Genomic DNA, 25,032 nt, shown 5'->3' with positions numbered 1-25,032 from the left:
ACCCATTCCAAAACACCCTCACTCTGAAGCCAGTTCCTTTTCTTAGATGCGGTGTGATTTCATGTCTTTGTGGTTTACTCATGTAAGGTCTGTTTCCCCACCAGACTTGTAAACAGGGCCAGGTTAAAGCATGTGAGGGCCCTAAGCAATGATAATCTGTGGTGTCCCCTCCTCTGCTTACTCAGGCATTCAGACAGGGCGTGTGAGTTATATATGTACATGTATACACATATGTGTGTATGTCTCAGCTATCCATGATACAACTTCTTTTTGAATGTGACTATAATATTAGCAACTGAACGCAAAAGTGGCATATGCCAGTTTAGTGGAATGAGATGAACCGGATTATAAAATTCTTAGTTGATGTGGGGTACTCAGATTTTTACTACGTACCATGTTTTCTACAAAAAGAATATTCCACAAATTCTACAAAAGGGAAATGAGTCAGTGAACCCTGTTAATGACTGGTAGAGATCTGTGCAAGTCTTTAAATTTACTTCTGAATCTTGGAGCACTTGATCTGTCCACTGAAGGTGCTGCAATACATTATTCCATATAACCAACATAAATACATAGGTTCTAGTGTTTACATTTCGTTGGCGATGTTTTTGAGTTCTCTTTTGGTATTTCCTTTTTGCATCTGGTCTTCAGCAATATTTTCTAAGGTATCTAGATTGAGTGTATAATTCCAGGATTGCACTTGTTGCTACAGCATGAGCTTCCCAATGAGTATCAGAAAGGCATTTTAATACTCAATCATTGCCGAAATATGTCTTAAGAACTTCACATCAGTGAGTAGAGGCAGGAAAAATGTATAGAGTAACTGAGCAGTAAAAAAAAAAACAATCAACTGCTTCCAGGTGCCAATCTACTGCGCTACATCCTACAAGATTAAGTGCACGCACAGCTAATGTTCTGAAAATGACATACTCATTACACTCTAAGATTTTCTGTTGTATGTCTTCACTGACATATCGGCAGTATTGTCATAGAAGTGGCCTCTGCACTTAGAAAATCAATTTTGCAAACTTCACATAAATAGTGAAGTACTTGATTTGTAATTTCTTCACCAGCTTAACCTCGAAACTAGTAAACATGATAAATCACTTGACAGGTTTTCCACCTGTTGGAGATACAGACCTTAAAACAATACTCAGCTGTTCTGTATGCGAAAGATCAGGAGTGGAATCTACAGACAAACCGAAATGTTGAGCTATACTTATTTCACTGAAAATAGTTGATTGAACTTTATCACTTACTGAGTTTATTCATTCTTCACGTTGTTTTAGACATACACAATGGGTTGCCCTTTCCAGTGTTACCATTTTTGGAGATGCGACCTGCTAAAAATGGATCAAACTGAGCAACAAGTTCAAGTAGACCCCCAATATTTCCCTTAGATGGGGATCCAAACACTTCATTTCTTCCTCAAAAAGATAGTCCACATTCAGCAGTTGTTGTAATGACAGCAACATGTTGCAAAATGGCTTTCCAGTACTGACATTCTTCATTAAATTGTGTTTCCAGTTCTTGAGTTAAGCCAAAACCATGTCTTCAGTTTAAATATGACACCATGCTATCTCTGTGAATTGGACTGTTTTTATGTTTATCAATCATATTCAAGTTGTGCCAGTGGCTAAACCTATCCATAGTAGATCAAGAATTAAATGATTTAGGACTGAATGCAAACAAAACAATATACAGAGCTGACTGATGGAGAATAGAGCAGCCACTCCCTCTTATAACTTTCACCATTAGCTTTGCACCCTAGAAATATATTCTGGCTACAGAACCTTATTTGTTTACCATTCAGGAATTTTCAACACAGATTTTCAAATTGTCCACTGTGATGTAGACAATCACTTGGCCCTCTTTCAATCCCAAAATTTCCATCATTAGAAGAAAAGTTATTCCACAAAGCAGGATCTATATTTCTGTTATTTTTGGGGTCTGCAGATATGACAATTTCGGGTTCTAAAATAGTGTCACTTTTTACACCATTCTTAATTTTTTTGTACTATGACAAGGAATGTATGCAAAATTTGTAACAACTTCTGTTATATTTTTTTTTCTGTTATATTCATATTGCTATTTGTCATTTCAGCTCTAGTGGTGCTAGTATAATGATTTGCACCCATTAAACTTGAATGTTCAATGGAAAAAGTCTCATCTGATTCATTACATTTTAAAAAGGAAGTTAATTTTGAATTGTCTTTAGGGATTCACAAATCCTCTTTTTCTCTTCTGTGAGCTTTCATTTTGCTCTTAGTTGTTGCCATTTCATTTAACCTGGATATAAAATTAGGTCACTTTTTACATTTGGTTTTACTGTAGCAAATAACTTTGAGTAACTGAAAATAAATGGAATTTATAAAACAAGTAAAATTTAGGAAATAAAATTTACATTCAAATTTGGACATTAACACAAAACTTTGTATTTGAAAATTAGTAAGTAAAAAAATTGACCTGGAGCATGTAACTCTTTTCTTCAGGTGAGACAGTCAGAAGGATGGGTACGTACAAGGCAGTCAGAAATAATTTCATTTGTTTGTCACACAATGTTTGCTGGCAGGCCCACTGCAGATCTCCACTAGTGTTTTTTGTCTTGAAATACTACTTGAAAACTTGCACACTCACTTTCCGTCCTTTGATGCTGCGTCTTCACAGCTCATCGGACTGCTGCAGATACACAACTGGGGCGAGGGCGATCACAAAGCACGTGATACAAATCCAAGGGTATCCTCAATCTGAAGATGTGTTTTGGTTTGATTTGGGCAAGCCCAGATACGTCACGAGTCTCACAATTTATACTGCCAGTGGCATGTTCTTATGTGGTCCACGAGAGAGAACTGAATGTGAGGTTATGCCCCATTGGTCCAAAATGAAAAGGAAAATATAACTGTTATCGTACAGAAAATTCATAAAAATGGTACCAATTTCATTTAGCGCCCTGCCAGTTCCCTTCCACTGCAGTGCTAGCTTTTCTTTGTGTTCTGTCTGCTTGGTATCTATGGCTCTTGGCCTTGGACAACTGGTGACCTTGTTTTGTTGATGCCCTAAGCACGTGCTTATCTTGCTTTTTGGGTAATCCATCCCTGCTTTTAAGTTCCCATAAGGACAGGGACTGTGTTAGTTTGGTTCATCACAATATCCTCAGTGCTCTGCACAATCTCTAGCAGATAGTCGATACTAAAGACAGATAAAAAGATAAATCTCTCTGTACCTCAGTTTCCTCATTTATAAAATGGGAATAACAATAATTTACCTCACGCTTTTAAAAAGCTGGGCCCATTGTCTTCACAGAGTGGGTGTCTAATAAACAAGGGCAGATTACCCAGTAAGCAAAGGTACTCATGGGCTTACTTGTGCTTCCTTACTAATCTGTAGTGACTAATCTCACAGTTTTGTGTGTATATGTATGTGTGTGTGTGTGTGTGAGTCTGTTCACTACAGATTAGTAAATAAGCAAAAGTAAGCTTGTGCTTACCTGGCTTACTGGGTAATCAGTCTCTGTTAGGGATTGTAAATTTGAAAAGAAGTTTTGATTCTGTAGGAAAGTGCTGTAGAGTTTGGAGAGAGACAGAAGCCAGCCATACCTAGAAGCAGAATCTTTGATGTGGCGAAAAAATGTGAAATTGTTCACTACAGATGATCTGGTAAGCAAGGTAAACACCATGCTTACCTCGCCTATTGGATAATCTCCCCTGCTGATTAACGTAAGTCACCCCTTCCACTTCTGAACTTCTGCCCAAGGGAATTGCCTCCTCTCTGTATCCCCACATAGCCTAGCACAGTGGTTGGAGTATGGTGGGCACCCCTTAATACTTGTTTGAATTGAATTAAGCACGCCATCTGAAATCACAACTTTTCCTATCTGCCAAATTTACTTGATTCGACTTCTCCAATGTCACACAATAAACCATCCGCTTGAACTTTGCTGTTGTGGTCGAATTAAGTGAGTACATGGGCGTGAGTGCTCAATACGCTAGCATCACAGGTCTCTGCTTTCACACACTGTGCAGAATCCTCGTGGGACATTTTCTTCTCAATTACATTCTAAAATCATACACACCGCACATACGATCAGAAACTCTGGTGGCGTAGTGGTTAAGAGCTACGGCTGCTAACCAAAAGATCGGCAGTTCAAATCCACCAGGCAATCCTTGGAAACTCTATGGGGCAGTTCTACTCTGTCCTATAGGGTCACTATGAGTCAGAATCAACTCGACACCAATGAGTCTATATATGATTTGTTTTGTGTGTGGGTAGGTAGGTAGGTAGATAGATATCACAAACAAGCAAGCAATTGAAGTATTTGGATTAAACAATAACTGTGACTTGACTCAATGTGCTCCTATACAAATTCAAAATTTAATTGTCGAACAAAGTAAGTTGGAGAATTCTTACAAAATGGATCATGCGTAGGACTACTGAGCAGGAACACAATTGTTTTAATCTCACTTCGTGGATCACTAGCAGGCAGTCTGGGAAATAGAGAAGATAAACTAAAAGTGTGTTATAGGTTGGGTGTCCAACTAGTTTAATGACCAAACCAAGACATTTTTAAAAGTGAGAGGAGGCACTGTTTATTACACCAGGACAGCAGGCATAAGCCTGGATTGTTCAGGGTGGATAGCCTGTATTTTGGATTTGTATACCAACTCACCTTTGACTAGCATTTTCATATGTTACGGTCTTCATTTATTTTTGACAATATCAGAATCTCATACAGCATAATGTCACATCCACATAATATCTGATTCACGCCAGCTGAGATTTGCAGAACAAAAAAGTAACTTAGCTAAAACCTCACAAACACAGCAAAGAGGGCCACACGTGCCTCCTTCTAGCTGTCGGGTCCTGCTCCACCAAGTTGCTCTTCCAATGCTTTAGGACTCCCAACATGATCGTCTTTATCTTCTACCCAAATAAATCTTAGCTTATGTCTGAATTTGCATTTTCAAAACATGTCTGCTTATTACATTTATTTCATTCTAAATGATATTTAGAATAGACATAGATAATTTAAAAAGAAAATATCGTGGGTTTGAAATGAATATCTTTAAATATAATGCGACCAGGTAAACATTTTTGCAACATTTGGTGACATTAATATGATGCTGCTGAGTAACTGCTGACAATTAGGAGACGGAGCAGAGGTCTTGTAAGAAAATTACTCCCAGGTGACAAAATATTGAAAATTCAATTATACTCTGTTTATTATGGCTTACATTAGCAACTGTATTACTAATAAAGACCTTGATAATAAACAAATTAATGGGAACACAGGGGAGTACGTTCAGAAATATTTTTTCTCCTTATAGTATTCTGCAATATTGATTTCTAAAGGGCTCCAAATGACAGGGTAAACCTTGCTAAAGAAAATTCTTAGCATAAATTATTTGCATAAGAACACATGACATATTAAAGTGCTCAAGACTATGAAAATCATTTTAGTATGTAATGACAATGTGCAATAAATTTAATGTGTCAAATTTCAAGTTATGCAAGTGTATAAATCACTTACGAAAGAAAATCCAGTGAACGCAAATAAGAAGAAACCATAATAAGGACGCACAAATGGCCCGAATCTTAATTAAAACAGTATGTCATGGGTGCAAACGCAGTCCTTCTCCCTTTTACAAGCATGGCTTAAAAAATAATCCACAACATGAAACTCTTTATAAAACACCTTTATAAAAGTTCAGACTATACAAACACCTATTTTCCCACCGTGAAGATCAAAATCTTTGTCTGCACAGGGCTAACTTTTTCTATTTATTCTGACATTATTCCTAGTTTAATGAACACTTCAGACATTCATTCAGTTGTGGAAAAGTTTTCACTGGGCGCCTACTTTGGGTGTGAATCTATGCTACACAATCCATGGAACGGACTTAGAAGCCCAGCTCCTCTTCTCTAGGCACTAAAATCTAATGTAGGAAATAAGACAGATACACACATCACTTCAAAATAATATAGTAAGTGCTAAATGCCATGGAAGAGTTAGGGAGAAAAAACACTATGGGAGTTTAGAGGGGTGTAGCTCCATTACCCTTGGGTTAAGAGGATGACTGAAGGGAAGAGGTACCTGAGTTGAGCCTTGAAAGATCAGCAGGATTTTGATAGGTAAAGAGTAGCTGGGAGGGTATTCCAAACTGTCAGCATGGCGTGATCAAAGGCAAAGAGACAAGAAAGCATATGGTTTATTCACAAGATGGCAAATGATAAAAAAAGTTTCTAACATCTTTATAAGCCATTTCAAGGAAAAAAGAGGAAGATAAGTTTAGTGTTTAAACAACAGAAAAGATAAGTTTAGAGAATTTCAGTCATTCTGAGAAGGTTGATTCAACTTCTGTCTTCCCTGGTGAACAGGCGTTTACGGAGCCGGGAACTAGAGGAAAGGAATAAAGATTCCCAGATGGAAGGAAAGGACAAAAGAAGGGCAGAGATGTGAATGAAGTAACATACATGTTTCCTGTATACTAGAGACTAAAAACAGCTTTGAAATAAATAGTTAGAATTTGATGTAAATTTGCCAGTGGAAAGATTTTAAGTAGAGAAATTAAACAAAGTAATAAGCTTCAAATTTTGGAAGTGATTTGGAAATGGTAAGTAGAAAGAAAAAACAGAAAATCAAGCCCCATTCTGGCAAATCATTTTGACTGTCTTAAAAATATATAATGCAAGTCACATGATTTCATGTTTTTAAATTTTTCGATAGTGATTTATGTTGAAAAGCTTCTAAAAATTCCCATTGTGAAAGAGAGAGAATGTTTAGTTCACAACTCACAGTTTCAGCTTTAGGTGGTACTGAGACTTTGAGCAGAAATAGGAACACAGGGTATTAACGTGCGTCAGGATGACAACAAAGAGAGAGCAGGACTCAGAACCAAATATGACTCCTATACGGACTGTGAGACAGAAAGGCTGCTGACTCCATTAGCAGTAAGGGACTTCGCTGAAGAGCTAAGCTTTAGAGGAAAAAAGGAAAATCTGAACTACATACTGTCCCCAAAAATGAGACATTAATGCAGAAATATTAAGAGAGAAAACGCATGTCTGAAGAGGTCTGAAATGCACAAGTGGCTCTAGATCTTATTCCAGTTATTTGTAAAATACTATATTGTAAACCTCGTAGGTTGTGCTGTTCAGCACTGTAGTCCCTGATGAGCCAGGGACAATGCCTTGGCCACATTTATTGAATGAATAAATGAAAAACAAAGTAGGAAAAACTTGGATAAAAATGTTTTCATAAAGTAGAGGAGGCTGATGTAGAGTACAAAAACCCTTTATAGCTGGAAAGAGAAAGGCAAAGAGGGACGTTCAGAAGACATCCCCTCAATGAAAAGTGAGGATCCAAAGAGCTCCAAGGTACGACTCCAGCGAGCTGGCCAGAGCTGTGCCCATCAAGCCTGGGTTCAGAGGCTTCCAAGGATAGGCTGATACACGTGTCCAGGAGGACAGGAGTCAAAAAGCTGCAGCAGGTTTGTTTGTCAGGCTCTCTTTATAGCCCCGTGGAAGTTTTTCTGTCTTAATTTTGAAGATGCAAAGAAAAATAAAATCTCATCTCTAAGAAGCAATGGAAGCTACTGTCAGTGAAAGGTCAAAGAAGTAATCGGTATGTAACACTGCCAGGATACTCAAACTGGAAAGTACTGTGCTGAACTTAATAATCAATGAAGCAAGAAAAATGGGATTTGGTCCATGTTAATGTTCTCTCCAAACAGATTATCTTCTTCCCTTCAGCATTGGGTAGGTCACCAGAATTTCCTACGTAAGGACAAAGTTTGAAGATCTTGTATTTATACACTCTTATAACCCAGCTATCTTAAAATGTATCACAAATGCTTATATGTTTTATTACAAAAAACCTCTCTCCATTTTATGATCAATTGCAAACAAAATATTCTTGTGATAATACATTTTCCAGGAGGATTACAGAAGAAAGAGAAACAATTAAAATGCATTTAAAGTATAATAAAAAACCATTTGGTGTTAATAATGACAAACACTGCTCTGTTGAGTTTTTTTAATTTGTAAAGATGTCAGTGTCGTACTTAATATAGAAAATATGCAAAGTATAGTTAAAAGAAACTGACTACTGGCTTATGTTTTTCATAACATAATGAATCTGTTGACAGTACATATACTGCTGTTATTTATAATCCCATAGTGACAAGAAAATGTCACCAATTACTGGCTACAATGACAGAACACAATTTGTTCCTAATGATTTATACCTATTAGGGAGGAAAAAAAAAAAAAAAAAAAAGGCTACTAAAAGACAGCTACCATTCTATTTCCCAATAGCAGTTTTGTAACTGGAAGTATATTTGCAAAAGGTAACAAGGTATTTTTGTTAGTGAAAGTTTGCATAATTTACCTATATAACACCTTAAACTACAAACTAAAATGAGGTATTCTATGGTATACTATTTTTAAAAACAGGCATAACTGAAATATCATGTTTGTGGAGCAGGCTTTCATCAACTCGCGTATTGTATTCCCTGTTAAACCTCGGTATCATTAAGGCTGCGTTGACTTTTAGGGTGTGGGAAACAAGGTTTGGCAAAATACACATCAGCCCTTGAAATGGTTACTTACTGCTCATTCTGGCCTATTAAGAACTATAGATTGAAAAGAAAAAGTGTATCTGAATAGCCAATTACAAAGAAATTTAGAAAGATGCCACAAGACAGGGTAAGGGCTGAGCATCACCGATGGCTCTTAGCAGGGTAGGAAACTAGATATTCCAGCAGAGTTGAATTTGATTGGGAAGATTTGAGGAAATCCTGATGTAGGAATCTACAGTGATCTGGGAAATAGGAAGTTTATGGAAAATTCTACAGAAATCCAAAGTTGAAATCACAAACAAATTTATGAAGTAACAGCAGAAGGGAAAAGTAGAAATGCATCTTTTTTATAGTTACTGTAACATCACTGAAAGGTGTGGTCAGAGTCAATAAAAGAGGCACAAAAGGGCATTTAACCATCGGAAACATATTTTGAGGGCAGACACCACGCTAACAGACAGTTTATACATGTCACAGACAGTTGATACATGTCATAGGTACTAAAAATAACTTTGAGGAGAAATGTGCTGTTACCATCATTGGAAAGATAAGAGAGATCCTGGATACATACATGAGATTATGGTAATAAAAGAAAGTGTGTGCATGTATGGATGTGTGTGTGTGTGTGTGTGTGTGTGAGTGAGACAGAGATGGGGGATAGAGAGTATTGGAGCTCCTCAGAAAAGAAGGAGACACGATAAACTAGGAAAAGTCTCAACGAATAATGAAAAAGATAGGTCTAGGATGTAGGATTAATTTACCCAGGAATGAAGATCAGACCTAATTAATTCTGAGAAAAAGATAACAATCTTGCTTCTCAAGTAAAAGAAAGATTGTGACATAAAGCTAAGAACCTGGATGTCTCCATTTCAGACCAAGAACTGAGGATACAAATCAAGAGCAAAATTCTAATTAAATACACACACAAAAAAACCAAACCACACCCGTTGCCATGGAGTCGGGGTCAATTCCGACTCATAGCAACCCTACAGGACAGAGTAGAGCTGCCCCATAGGGTTTCCAAGGAGAGGCTAGTGGATTCAAACTGCCGACCTTTTGGTTAGCAGCCAGGCTCTTCAACAGTGTGCCACCAGGGCTCCAATTCAAGACAGGGAAAGGTAAATTCAGAAAAATCATAATATCTAGTTTAGGTGTGTCTATCTAGGGTTCCTTACAGAAATAGGGCTAAAGTCTCACAAGGTCCCTGTCAGACTTGATTCCACATTCAATAATCTGGCAGATTCTTTCACAGCACAAAGCAGGATTGATTTGTAAAGACCATTTCCCCTAGAAACAAGCTGATAATCACTTGAACATTCTTCCAGCGAACGAATAACCCGGACCAGATTGTGTATTGAGAGCCTGTAATATCTCAGTAAAGATGCAGACTATAATACATGGGAAAATTTGGGGTTAGAATGATTAATACATGGAAATCAAGTATGACCATGAATAAAACAATATATTTCAAGCCAGATCTTTCTTTTTGAAAGTGCAACAAAAACAATGACTTTTTTTTTTGTTGTTGTTAAAACTGGCTTGATCATCTTTTTAAAAAGATTGACTGAAATATTTTGAGAATGCCAGTTATTCTTGTATGCATCTATTAAGCATAGGGTCTGCTTGCTAAGTATATTAAACTATTCAACAAATATCTTCCTTTCTAGCATCACTGAACACGTTTTCTAATATTATATGATAACACTGAATTGTTAATGTTTTCTTAAGTAAAACTCCTAGCACTAAAACAAATCCTTTAGAAATCTGAAATGACTGAGTAATATAGATGGAATGTTAGTCAAAACAAAATATACCAAGCTTTGTCGGCAATATTGTTCCAGAGTCCTGGTCCCATTCTTTGTTGATGTAATACTTACAAGAGACACACACTGATACAAAGGAAACCTGGGATATGTTTGATTGACACAAAGAATGAATCTAATTTTTCTGACCATGTTAGGCGGTCTATTTGATCTTTATGTTTCGTATCACTGGACCTATCCTGACCTGACATGACTTCTTCTCGCTTGAGGAAAATCCTCAAGATAAAACTTGGTAAAATTAGCATTGTATTCTTAAGCAAAGTTACAGCATTTCATGTTTAAAAAAATTTTTTTTTAAAATAAGTGGATGAATTGTCCAAGGTAAAACAATGAATTTATGATTGAACCAGAATGAGAAACCAGGTTGCTTAACTTCTAATCAAATCAAGTGCCTTTATCACTCCATCTATGAAACTCTTTTCTTAATAAAGTAGTATTATATCTTAAACTAAGCAATATGAAACAAATTCAACTACACATCATTAATCCAGAAACGAGTCTAATAGTAACCAACTGTCTTAGGTTAAAAGAGATCCATGTTAAAGTGAAAAAATTCTGTCTAGAAGTAAAGGTTTAAAAGTGAACCATTTGGTGAACGTACAAATGTTGAACAAATCTCAAAAATCTCAATTTCTGTAGAGTTTCTTCCATCTTTTTTATAAATAATTAAATCTTTCTCATAATGAGCTACATCTATGGAGAATAAAGGAAGGACTACAGTTAATGAAAATAAATAAAAATACTATTGGAATTCTAATATCAAAGGAGAAGTTCAGTGGTATGAAGGGCATTCACATTTCCACAGCTCTTTCCTTCTCATTGAAAGGAAGTAAGTGATCTCGAGGGACCTGCTCTTGTCTATTGTCTGGATGCCAAATATTCCACACAAGGATAGCAGTGTGTATTAGAGTGAGTTTTGCAATCACATAGTGGCTTTAAATCCTGGCATTGTCACTTAATATCTGTGTGACCTTTGCAAGGTACATAGGTTCTCTGAGCCTTAGTTTTATCCTCTGTCAAGTGAAGATAATAATACTAACATCAGAGGGTGGTTGTAAAGATTAAATATAATAAATAAGTACTCAATAAAAACCATATATGTCTTTGTCTCTTCCTCTATCTGTATCAACTTCTACTCTGCCATTTGAGTTCTCACATAATGATTTTCCAAAAGAACAACAAAAACATTCATACCCCAAATCCTTTTGAAAGTTCACTATTAGACAATGACTGTTTTCAAAATTCTTATGTACATTAATGAGCACTTTCTATGGGAGGTCAAAGGATTTCAGAGAGAATACAAACTATTCCATAAAGGTATGCCCTGCAGTGTCTTTACAGCAGAAGTAGAATTGGTTCAAGTGAGATGATTTTTGTGGGTAAAAATTTTTAATCAGAATAGGATAAGAATTCTGATTAATCACCCCTTTCTGGTATCTGTTCAGGGAAAATAAATAAATAAATAATTCTTGTCTGGCTGACAGCTGTTAACTGTCAAAGAGTCATACATTCAGTACAAACTGCTTGAAATACGGGGGAACTGACCAGGACCCATGGGTATACACGAGCAACAGTCTTGTTCCCCAAAGAACTAATGTTTCTGTCCATACAATTTATCTTTAGAGGTGGATTTCAGGATAGAAAGGTGAACATATGCCAACACTTCAGCCTCAGCTCTTCTTCTGGCCCCCTGTACTAATAATCTCTTAGTATTTTGAGATAAAATAGTAAATGCACCCAATCTGCTAATGGTGAAACCAGGAAGTTAATCTCTAAACCCTTGAAGATGTAAATGTTGACAATAACAGCTACTGGAATTTAAGTCCTTTGTCTTCACAACAGGCCTCAGTCAGGGCATCTGCTGTGACTTCAAGAGCCCATCTATACACCTTGACCACCTTGATTAAAAATCTTAATCAACAGTGAGACCTAGAGGGGGAAGGTGAATATGTTTTACTCCTAAAACTTTACAATCATCCTTACTCAGACCCTGGTATTCTCAGGAGTTTCTAGTGGGAAGTATATTCGTTGTAAAACTCTCATTATGGCTGTGGTGAAGATAAATTCAAAACCAAGAGTACAGAAAGTCTATTTTATGTTGTGATTATTTTGAGATTTGGCAGGAAGCAACTAAAATGTGTGGGCATAAAGTATTCTCACACTCAGCTCTTCAATTGCTAAGGCTCTTAGTCTTGTAGTAAATTAGTGCAATGCTAAGTCTGGGGCTCGCCGTCCAGCACTACATCAGACGCTATTCTGCTGTGATCCATAGAGTTTTCATTGGCTAATTTCTTGAAGAGTTTTATGAGGCCTTTTTTTCTAGTCTGTCTTACTTTGGAAACCCTTTTGAAGCCTGTCCACCATGCGTGACCCTGCCGACATTTGAAATATCAGTGGCATAGCTTCTAGCATCATAACAACATATAAGCCACCACAGTTACAAACTGACAGATGGAATGTTCCAGAAATTTCCTTAGAAGAGAGGATGGTGAGACTTTAACTCATACACTTCGGACACGTCATCAGGAAAGACCAATCACTAGAAAAGGACATTATATTTGGTAAAGCAGAGAGCCAACGAAAATGAGGGGACCTCTCAACGAGATGGGTTGAACAAAGGACTAGAACATCAACGATCATAAAGATGGCACAGGAGTGGGAAACATCTTGTTCTGTTGTACATGGGACACGATGAGTCAGAGACAATTTGACAACTAACAACAACAAAGAATTGAAGTATGTATGGGAGTTAACTGGATATCATGATGCAGTATACTTATTGGATGCTGAACGATATAACTGAATGCCCTGTTCTAAGGGTTTACTCAGAAAATACGGAGAAATAGCTTTCTCAGTTTCGAGTCTGGACTATATCTGTGGCTGTTCACTGTCCAACTTGTTTTCTAATAAAACCAGTACATATTCCCTTAAATCTACACTTATTTTTGTTTTTTGATAACATCTTTCACATACTATATAATATTTTTCATTAACTGAAATACGAACAATTTTGTACTATAACTTTATATAACCGTGCAGATGACAATCTATTTTCTATGGCCTCTCCTTGTTTTTTTTTTTTTTCTTTCTAGAGCAACATTTTTCCAGGTTCTGCACTCAAAATTTTGGGGTCATCTTTGGATCCTTTCTACATTCTTCTCTCACATTGCAAAGTCCCGTCAACACCATAAGACTTGTTACTTCTTCTCCATTCACAGTAACACCTCCTGGTTAACACTGGCCCTGGGATCCTCGATTCCAAGTTCACCTTGATGTAGTCCATTCGTCATGTCTCAACTCTGCTTTAGGACATAGACTGGACAGGCATTACCCACAGAGGATAACCTCCAACCTTTCAGCGCGACTTTTACGGTTTTACCTAAGTGGATTCCATTTAACCGTCAGCTTTAACTTCCATTGCTTCCCAAGAGGATTCTTCCAGACTGAGAGGCCTCCTTAGAAGGCTACCATCGTTCTCCCTTTTTGCTTCTAAGCCCTTCCTCAAATTGTTCCATTTCTAAGCATACGCCACTCTTCCGCTACACTGAAGCATATGTTACCACCCTCCAAAGTCCTGCTCAGATGGTATAAATTCTGCAAAATCTTTCCTTTTCTAAATCTGTACTCCTCTTTTTCTTCTCAATATACAGTTAAGCAATGTATTTCGACTGGTTGTTTTGTCTTCTAATTGTTTCCTGTTTATAAAGCCTTGTATCTCCAAGTCTATAAGCTTGACAGCCAAAAAGAAAAAAAAAAGATTTTATAATTTTAAAAAATCTCTCAAAATATTTAATATATTGATGTTTACAAAATATGTGCTTAATACATTCTGACATTTTATAGGATTACTGCTTTATTTTTTAATCAAAAATAGATCTAGATAACCGCTCCTGACATTATGTATAACTTCCAAAAGCATGTTTAAGTCTGTTTTTCTACCACTCCATTTTTTTTTTTTGCAATGTCTAAAAGGTTACGTATTATACTGCTAGTGGCTAATTACGTATCTTGAAAAGACCTATACTTAGTTAGCATTCTTAATCGATCAGAATCTACCAAACTTGAGTGTGTCATCTCCAAACTACTGTTTCTACAAGATATTTCACTAATCTTATCCCACATATTTGCAAAGATTTAAAAGCACAAGTTTTTACTGATGTCTTATTGCTGAAATTTAAGTAGTTAGAATATATCTACTAGACATTATGAGATATATCTTAATTAAATTAAATGACATTTACAAAAGTGAATAGTGTGAAGAAAATAAATTAAAATTCCTACATCTCACACTATGTAAGTGAAATTCTGATGGATTAAATGTGAAGGAAAAAAAAAGAAAAAAAGAAATTTTTAAAAAGGGGAAAATATAAATGAGTATTTGCTCTAGAGGTAAAACCAACATTTCTAGTCATAAAAGAAGCCACAAATAGTTAACGTAATTGATTTGACCATATTTAAAATTTTTATATCAAGAATACCTTGAACAAAATCAAATTGAGGAAAACATTTGCAAAAATTAAGATCTGAATATTTGCAGACAAAGGGTTATTAGGATTAGGCCTTGTTAGGTAAAAGGGCCATGCAATTTAATAATAACATATATGTACACACACACACACACACACACGTACTTAATATACCCAAAAACCAAACCAGTTGCCATCGAGTAGACTTGGACTCAATACAACCCTACCCGTCCCACTGCCGTCGACTCATTTCTGACTCAATTCTGACTCAAAACAACCCTACATATATATATTTATCTCCATCCTACATTTTTTCAACAGAATATGGATTGATGGAAAGACATCTACTTCTCAGTGCTCCTATCACCTGCCTAATAAGTTTCCTACTTATTTAATATGGATACAGAAACCTTCTGGAAATAAATTGGCCACTCTGAACTTCAGTAAATACAGATTCACTTGGCACCTAAAACCTCCAATAACGAGGGTGCCGCTGTTCACGATGCCAGACCTGAGGAACTTAAATTTGTGCTGTGCCTCAGCCCTTTTACGTGCGGAGTTCGCATCACTCCTCAGGAAGAACTTGCGCAAACATAAGAGCAAAAAGCCTGCATTTAAGGAGACTTTTACATACAAGGCCTTCCTGTAAGCACACCTGTCATCATCAAGGCCACGTGTATTCAAGGGGAGTGGGGAGCAGCGGGGAGCAACGCTGGTGACTTTGAACTCCACGCCTGCCTTCAGCTTCCTTATGTCCGGAAAGCCATCTCTCCACACACCCCAATAGAAAATGGATAAAGAGCATGAACTGACAATTCATTAAAGAATACAAACGGCACACACGTATGAAAACATACTTGACCTATCAGTTGGACAAATATAAATTACGACAGTGAGACCCTATGTTTCACCTATCAAATTGCCAACATTTTAAAGCATGGCAACACTCACTGTTGTAATGGTTTGTGGAAAAAGGCATTTTTTGTACTACTGGTGGGAGTGTAAATTGATACAAGCTTTTTTGAAGGGCATTTTTAACAGGGTATATGTGTGTATCAAAAGGCTTAAAATTGTACATAACCTTTTTGAAGAGTTTACCCTAAGAATTTATCCTAAGGTAATAACCAAGTTAGGAATAGACATTGATCTACTCGGATAGTTATCACAACACAACTTATAACAGTGAAAATTTAAAAACCTATGTGTCTAAAAGAAGTGAAAAGGTTAAACAAATTTTGATAAATCATAGCATGTTAAAGGCGATAAAAAGCATATTGTAGAAGAATTTTCATAACATGCAGAAACTTAGGTCAAAACAGAAATTGCAAACTTTTTTTTTTTTTTTAAGAAAACACACAAAATAATAAATGTGCAAAGACCAAAATAAACTCCATTGCTGTCAAGTCAATTCCAACTCATCGCGACCCTGTAGGGTTTCCGAGGCTGTAAATCTCTGTGGAAGCAGGCTGCTGCATCTTTCTCCCATGGAGTCACAAGAACTATTTTGTATTTGCTTACGTATGTTGTCCAATGAGTTGTAATGCTATTTAATTAAAATAGATAAATCAAGGGCATGGATTTAAACATTCATAATATTTTCTTCTTGAGTTTACTTGATATAAAGCTCCAATTTTATCATGTCTGTTATACCCCATTATTTTACTTGAACTACTGAGACAGCACAACACAAACAGTGGGTAAACCAAAACCAAACTCGTTGCCGTCAGTCAATTCTGACTCATAGTGACCCTAGAGGACACAGCAGAACTGCCTCATAGGGTGTCAATGGTCAGCTGGTGGATTCAAACTGCCAACCGTTCAGTTAGAACTCAAGCTCTTAAGAATAATGATTAAGTGCTTTAAAAACCTCCAATGAGTATGTGAAGCCTGAAACTCTTTACAATAGGTTATTTTAAACAATTTGGTTCACCTATAAGCACATTTGGAAACCCTGGTGATGTAGTGGTCAAGAGCTATGGCTGCTAACCGAAAAGGTCAGCTGTTCAAATTCTCCAGGCGCTCCTTGGAAGCCCTATGAGGCAGTTCTACTCTGTCCTATAGGGTCGCTGTGAGTCAGAATCGACTCGATGGCTGTGGGTTTGGGTTTTTTATAAGCACATTTTGTACCCTGTCACCTATACAAAGGGACTTGAGTCAGTCACTGAGACACAGCCCATTGTAAGGAAATGTGTCATGCTTGTTTTCCCAGCAACTGGCATTTCCCTCAAGCACTGTCAAATCCCCTAGGAATCCCCATCTGCTATATGTTAAAAGTTAAACCTCTCTTTGTGAACTTTAATACTTCTGCATAAACCAGCCGGACAGACAACCCCACTTCCTACTGAGTACTTTGATATTAACCACTTCAGTCTGAATAATCACTTCACAAAGTCGTAATTTTCCAAATTTATAAGCGTCAAATAAAAACCACCACCTTTGGCTTTATATAGCCTATTTCTATTTCTCTTGGACATTACACTTGTACAAGGTTTTTTGGTCCCCTTTTGTGCATTTTTTTAAAAAACTAACTTTTTATAGTACCTCTAGAGTGTTCTTTAATAATTGAATCTGATTGTATAATTTTATGTTTGTAAACATACACTTTGTTTTTAAGCAAGATACAGCTAGTGCAACACCACACGTCAGTTACTACAGTGGCAACACCTACCGTTCAGCTATTCATTTAACCCTTAGGGCGAGGAGGACACACACACACGTGAGTACATAGATCACACAGTCACACCTCCACACACACAAATCAAGGGTCAAGGTAAGGAAAGAAGAAGCTGCTCATATACCTGGAGTGGTGCTCAGAGCCACTCCTGTTGGCTCGGCTCCAAAATCAGTAACCACCTGCTTTCACTAGACCTTGGATGTGTAAATATAGTTTTGCAGTTTTATAGAACTACTTTTAATTATAATCTCAATTTTGGATAAGAATATACTTTCCCCAAATCTTCTCATAACAAGGGTTCTCAATTTCATCAAATATCATCAGTTTCTACAATAACGACTTAAATTTGCTATGTCGGTTAATATCAGTTAGGAATATACCTTTGTTTAGTCAATTTTTCTATAGCCAACACCAAACTAATAATGCACACAAAGTTGTAAGATGAAAAATACCTTAAAAGAGAAAAAGTTACCATAAAATTAAAGTATAATTATGTGTTTACTTGCCTGTTTGCCCGACCAGCCCGTGAGTGTCAGAGGTCAGGGGCTGCACCTTGCTAGATGTTATTATTTATTGGATGGAGAAGTAGTTGATTTACTAAATAAGAAACCAATTCAATAAATCACATCCAAATTTTATTCGGTTTTAAGTTTTTGTGTGACTCAAAGTAATAATATGTAAAGTAGAGGTAACATTCTTCAGATATTTTAATTACCCTTTTTCTCATGCTTGTATGCATTTGTGTCCATTTTGATATGCATTCAAATAGCTTTTGTTTTTGTACACTCTTTGTCTCAAGGCAACCGATAAATCTAAGAAAAATTCAATATAGTAAAACTATCATTCAAAATACTTAGCTAATAATAAAAGTATAAGATTTTCACATATAAAAGTATATATTCTATATGTATGTTCTGTTAATAAACAGAATTATTGTGACTTGAGGAGAACATTCTTTGAACGGCACTAAAAATATCAGTTAGTTGCTCTTCAAACACTTGAATACCCCCGGAATGGCAAATAAACTAAGGCTCTATGGCTCTAATACTTATTTTTTCTATTTCAATGATAATTACATCAATAAACCTGGCTCAGAATTTGCTGCTGTTCAATTCATTAATTAAAACAATTTTACTGCTACCACTGTGATTTTTCAAGGATATCAAAAACACATTCAAAAATCAAAACAGCACACATCATCAGTTTTGATAGGTGCATAGGCTGCTTTACCTTGATTTCAACTCTACAACTGAAAGAACATTTATAATTTAAACAGAAATAGCATATATACTATATACTTTGAACAAAAATTCTTAGAACACAAGTTGAGTTTAGTAGAAACAGCAACACTCACATGGAGTAACGAACTGCTAAATTTTCCAAAAATCCTCTTAGAGTGGAAAAATATAAATAAATATAGATACTTAGGTAATAACAATAATGGTAGTAGACTTTATAGCCTTCTCAATTCTAGTTCCATAATGCTATATTTAAATTTTTTATTTAAATAATATCTTACTATGCTTAAGAGTGACTTGTACATACCCAGGAAGTGAATACAGTCCATCCTGGAACAAAACATGGAAGCTTTCGCTTAAAGAATTTCAAGTCACAGAAGGACCCCAGTGGTCATGGTCCCCAGACCTTCTGTTAGCCCAAGACAGGAACCATTCCTAAAGCCAACTCTTCAGGCAGGGATTGGACTGGACTATGGGATAGAAAATGATACTGGTGAGGAGTGAGCTTCTTGGATCAAGTAGACACATGAGACTATGTGGGCAGCTCCTGTCTGCAGGGGAGATGAGAGGGCAGAGGGGGGCAGAAGCTGGTGAATGGACAGGAAAAGAGAGAGTGGAGGGAAGGAGTGTGTTGCCTCATTAGAGGGAGAGCAACTAGGAGTATACAGCAAGGTGTACATAAGTTTTTGTATGGGACGGACCTGGTTTGTAAACTTTCATTTAAAGCACAATAAAAATTAAAAAAAAAAAAAGAAGAATTACAAGTTCATTATTTAAGCTATAAATGTGTACACCTTAAGCCAATGTAATTGCTTTTATATGGTAGAAACCATTTGACTATATTTTACCAAGCAGCACTTTATTTCTGAGTTTGATTTAGTAAGACACCAATACATGACCTTTGCTATTTTTGACATCCCAGAGCACCTAAAACATGAAATATAATTTAGAACAGTAGAACATTCCAGAAGAGGGCCCATGATGGAATTTATATTCAAGTTATACTTTAAAACCAAAAAACCAAACCCCACTGCCGTTGAAAGTCGATTCTGACTCACAGCAACCCAACAGGACAGAGCAGAACTCCCCCAAAGGGATTCCAAGGACTGGCTGGTGGATTCTAACTGCTGACTGAGTTCAGATTTCTGGCCTGCTAGACTGTGAGAGAATAAACTTCTGTGTGTTAAAGCCACCTACTGTGGTATTTCTGTTATAGCAGCATTAGACAGCTAAGACAGGTGCCATTGAGTCAGCTCCAACTCACAGCGACCTTGTGTACAACAGAAGGAAACACTGCCCAGTCCTGCGCCATCCTCACAAACACTGTTATGCTTGAGCCCATAGTTACAGCCATTAGAACAAAACTGAAATACCACTTCTTAAAGCAGCGCGATTCCATCCCAGTTTTTACAATCGGTTTCCAAAGTAGGCTGAAAGGTTCATGGATAAATTTGAAGAAGTACAATGAGGCTAAAAAACAACAACAACAAAATACACCTCTCTTCAAACTATCTTTAGAAAACTCGAATATTATTCCCTTCATGAAAGAGCCCATAGAGAAATGACATCCGTGTTGTTGCTGGAAGCACCCCAAGCGTGTGACACATCAGGGTACTCCTGGGCCACCAGCAGTTTCTCCCACAGTATTCTAGAATTGGAGTCCTTCCACTTCCTCTCTCTCACCTCTGTGCAGTTGTTCAGAAAGGAAAGAAACTGCACTGCCCACTCTTCCAGGGAACATATTCTGCCTGACATGGTAATTTGGATTGCAAAACAGCTAAAGTTCTCTACTGAGAGACCGATGTAACTGGTGTCACTACAATAGTTTATCAAATTGGTTTAGTGGCTATACCTTTTTCCTTTTAAAGTACAATAGCTCAACTTTTCACAGAGAAAATAGCCTTCTAAAATACTATTTTAAAGGGCAAGTAAATTGGTTCCCTGAAAGGTGTTTTATCTGTGCAAAGCAAATACCTATCACACTAAAAAAAACACTGCATTTTTGTTAGGCAAATAAGCCCTTAATACTTTAGTATCACACCCTTAATACTTTAGTATCACGCCCTTAATACTTTAGTATCATGCCCTTAATACTTTAGAATCATGCACAATCAGGGTGACATTAGTGGGGCCCTATTGCTAAGACCCCAGGTGAGAAACGAAGTCTTCGGGGAATGATTTATTTTATTGTGTGAACTGAGGAGCATCAATTAAATCGTCTTTTAATTGACTGGCTGTCTAAGCAATGTGCCTTTAAGGGAAACACTACTTCTAAAAGTTCCTTTGGCCAGGAGGGGAAGGAGCATGCTAAAGTCTTTGAAGTCTATAGCCATCAGCTTAATTATCAGCACCATTCAGTGCACATTCATTTAATTACAATAAATTTAAAATGAAGTAGGGTTTTGGAGGAAAATAAAAGAGTCCATACGTGGTGACAGGAAGTCCAGACTTGGCAAATTATCAGTGCCTTCTCTTCAGGAGACCATTAGTTCTCTCTCATCTGCCAAACGTGCGAATACCGAGGGAGGGTAGGAAAGAGATGGGGACTTATCAGGGAGAGAAAACAATTGCCTAGAGTCCATACCTGCTTATGGCTGCTTAATGTCCAAGGCCATCTTTTTCAACAAGGTTCTCAGAGGTCAAAAGACAGAAAGAAGATGGGGGACCTATGGACACAGTTCCATGTCTCTGGAACTAGCAGTGCAACTGGCAAAGTAGCAGACAGAGATAGAAAAGTCTGGTAACTTCCACTCTGTGTGATTCAGAAGGAAACAGTCGCGAAAGACGAATGAAAGCCTGACCCAGTGCGATTCTGAATTCGGGCACCCTTCCTGACACCACACTGCTGGATGACAAAGGATGATATATGTTCAGCTTCTTCTGGGAAATGAAGCACAAGCAAACATTTTTAAAGCTTCAGTGTTGATGTTTTGAGAAAAGTCCTTTATTCCTGACATTTAAATAGATATTTGGAATTGAGATCAGATATGTGCAAAGCTGGGTAGTGGAAATTCAGTCAGAGACAGGAAAGGTGCCTAAAATATCCAGAAAAAAAAAAGAGCAGGCGGTAATTTTACCTTAGATTACAGAGGCCCGTCACATTTATTTTATCACCTTTCAACAGCTTACTAGCACTGCTGGTAACGGGTGGTCACAGGCCACTACCCTCCAGTCTCTGCCCCAGTGCGTGGCAGTTGACTTAAAATAACAACCACCACAAAAATCAATATGTGTCAAGAAAGGACTTACTCCCATATCCTAAATTTGGAACAAGATTAACATTTTGAATTCTTTTTTCTGAAAAGGATTTTTAACCTCAAATCCCCATGGTTGGTGAAGAGTTAGTTTTGAAAAAGAATAAACTCTATCACTTGTTTTGAGCCTGTGCTAACACGCGGACACGTGACATGGTCTGAATGTTCTCTGACTCTCGCGGGATGCTCAGGCCATCAAAATTTCATTAGCCTCACAGCAGTTCTAGCGCCTTCTTAACTTGAACTGTTGGCCTCTTTATCAATAAATAAATGAAATCTAATCCCTTTTAGTGACTAAACTCTTCTTTGAAGTATAACTGGAATATCAGGCACTCTGCTTGCATAATTTTACAAATGGTGAATAACATTTTTTTTTTTTCCTTGGGGAAAACAGTTATTTCAAATGATGAAAACAGTCAATGAAAACTCCTATGTTAAACTAAATGAAACAAATCAGGGCCTAGTTTCTACATTTGTTTCATTTTGGTGGGTTATTTTACCCACGTCTTTCTTGTTCTGACCCTTAATTGCCCAAGTTCCAAGGATCTATCTCAAGATAGCATAAAAATGAATCAAGTCAGACTGTGGAAATAATTGAATAAAAGGACAATGTAACTAGAAAATCTAGTCTTCCAAAATTAGAACAATTTGAAATATCTGAGGGATGGTAGAACTGACCTATATTATTTAGTTTATATTATAAATATTTGAGAAGTAGTAATAATAGCAAAAATATATAGTAGTTTTGAGAAGATTGTTTATAAAGATGTTAGAAGGTCTTGCGTATGATTGCAAATATTAGTTTTTATCATAACCCAGCTTAAGGAAAAAATATAATTTTTACATCAAGAAAAAAATCTCAACGCTCTCATTGAACTCCACAATTCCAAATTATAAGTCTGTTAATTCCTTCAGAAAATTATGCTTCCCTAAATCTTAATACAATTAATTACTTTAAATGGGCTCTTGCTTCTTCTGACTAATCGCTGGAACTTCAGAACAAATGAATCTGAGATGTTCCTGTGAACATACATATCAAATACACGAAATCACCAGTAATTAAAAGATCATATCTATTTTATTCTCTCTTTTGTTCCCTTTCTTAAGCTGACCTTACTGGGAATTCTTAAACCATCAAAATATTGTTAAAGAAAACACTGCAACCAAACCTTGGGAAAAGAGTAAACACAAGTTCAAGTCCTCACTTGCCCAGCTCAACAAACATTGCTTTTGACACTTTATACCCTTAACCTGGCTGACCTGTGTTCTTTTACCAAATGCTACCAAACGCTCTGAATTTCAAGGCAAGGCCATTGACACTCTCTCCTTGTCTTTCTTTATTCTATTTCATAACAACCACTTGGAAAAATGGAAGAGTACAGCTTTTTTTGTCCTTAGATCTCTCTAAGAACAAGTTCCTCCTCCAGTTAACAGTAAGTGAGAGGGACCGTGGTGTGGGAAATGCAGACGCTTTCCTCCCCTCCAAGCTGTCTGGATGTCACATGCTGTTGACGCGTGTCGTGCAGCCAACGATAACTCAGAGCGACCCTACAGGACACAAGAGAGCTGCCCCATAGGGTTTCCTAGGCTGTAAACGTTACAGCAGCAGATTATCGGGTCTTTTCTCCCTTGGAGCCACTGCTGGGTTTGAAGCACCCACTTTTCCGTTAGCAGCCAAGACCTTAACCATTGGCCTACCAGGGCTCCTTGGATATTACATACTTTTGACCAAATGTTACAAAGCTTGTAGTTTTATATTTTCTGGAAAAAAAAAATCACACATGCTTTGGAAATTCACTGTGAGATGATTTTAGCAGATACATAATTAAGAAAATAATAAAATTAGTTTATATTTTACCAATGCAGATAAACTTGTTATTATAGAGAGAGAAAGAGATAGCTTACAAAGGTTTTGGGTGGGAAGAGCAAGCTGCCTGGTGCGAAACATATATCTTATAGACACACATACGGACAACTGTGGTGCAGACATTCACAACTGAGTGCATTGCCCTGATGGTTCCCACTCTTTTCCTTGCTATTATCATTATAAATTGTATTGTATATTTTAGGAAAATCAAAGGCCAAATGCCATATTTGAATATGACCACTGTACCTGTAATCACTCATGAAATGTAATGTGAAGATGCGGATGGACAAGAAGCAACGGTTATACTATTTTATATATTAAAAATGGTGACTTCTGAATTCACTATGAAAATTGATGTAAACAGATTCCCTGAGGTGAATTGATTCGCTGAGGGAAACGTTGGCAGCTTAATCCCAACGCTCGCTTTCTCAGGAAAAGCTTCCCTTGTTTCCTGTTTGGAGCTGAAATAAGGACAGACTCCGCCAAGGACCGACACTTCCAGAATAAACACACTGAGTGCACACTACGAGTGGATTTTGATTTTGGTTTAATGCACTGAAGCCTGATACATAAGATAAGAAACTGTTTCAGTTGGCTTAAACTAGACATTTTTCATGACTAGAAAGGAAACAATTAATAAGCACTGAGAAGAAGCATTAGGTACCAGTCCACGCTGTCCTTTAGCTGAAATTGAAAGCTAACACGGATCTGCTTTCCTTTTACAACGCAAAGCCGACAAAGTTGCTCAATAAATAAGAAAACGAAATACCATTAGCAAAACACCCATGTTTCTTTTCAAATGGTATACAATTCTCCCATCTTAATTTCCTTTCTACTTTTGGAAGCAATGTATACGCACAGGATTAATAATTAGATTGGACTAGCAAGCACGCTGCTAAAATTTAATGCTGAGGGAGGAATTGGTTGTTGCCGCAGTGAAGCTGATGCCCCAATCTGCCTTGAAACAGCAATGACTAGAATTTTTCTTTTAAATCTGTTATTGCATATAAAATAATTGCTTTTTATTATCCTGCATTAACAGTAAAATGTTAATACGTTAATGTTAACAGTAAAAATGTACCAATAATTAATAAAGGTGTTTTTTTTCCTTCCTTACAAATATGTAAAGCTGCT

The 25,032-nt window shown here is 36.9% G+C and overlaps 1 protein-coding gene across 3 annotated transcripts in view; it reads right to left on the bottom strand.

Moving 5' to 3' along the window:
* Positions 1–25,032, bottom strand: part of TENM3 (teneurin transmembrane protein 3) — a 793,331-nt gene that overhangs the window by 553,022 nt on the left and 215,277 nt on the right. The gene's annotated exons all lie outside the window — the stretch shown is intronic.

Source organism: Elephas maximus, chromosome 21, assembly GCF_024166365.1.
Source record: "Elephas maximus indicus isolate mEleMax1 chromosome 21, mEleMax1 primary haplotype, whole genome shotgun sequence".
Lineage (NCBI taxonomy): Eukaryota > Metazoa > Chordata > Mammalia > Proboscidea > Elephantidae > Elephas > Elephas maximus.
This window is presented reverse-complemented; position numbering and strand designations above follow the sequence as displayed.